The sequence below is a fragment of the Sinocyclocheilus rhinocerous genome, unplaced genomic scaffold (assembly GCF_001515625.1).
Source record: "Sinocyclocheilus rhinocerous isolate Xijiao unplaced genomic scaffold, SAMN03320098_v1.1 scaffold1619, whole genome shotgun sequence".
NCBI classification, from domain to species: domain Eukaryota; kingdom Metazoa; phylum Chordata; class Actinopteri; order Cypriniformes; family Cyprinidae; genus Sinocyclocheilus; species Sinocyclocheilus rhinocerous.
In genome coordinates, this window is record NW_015649446.1 from 38,989 (window position 1) to 39,418 (window position 430).

Sequence of the window (430 nt, forward strand, 5' to 3'; positions counted from 1 at the left end):
TGTGAGACACTTTTTTTTAATGGATGGGTGCTTTTTATTTCACTTCTTTTGGACTGATGCACTGCAACACCCACTGAGTGCCATTAAACAGCTTGAAAGATCAAAGACAATTTTTAATATAACTCCGACTGGATTCGTCTGAAAGAACTGAGGGTGAGTAATTTATGGGCTAATTTTCATTTTTGGGTGAACCCTTTAAGCAAAATTTGAACTTTTTTTTTTTTGATCAAGTGGTCAATATGATTAAGAGTAGACCCATTATTTTGTGTTCAATTAGAGATAATGTCTATAGAAAAATAACCAAGCTGACAAACAAGGTTTCCCTCACTGTGAAGCTGCCGCTAGATTGAATCTGTGTGCTATTTTCATAGTACAATTGGCCCGTTTTCTACACCAAAACACCCTGCTACAGCCAATCATAATTAATGAA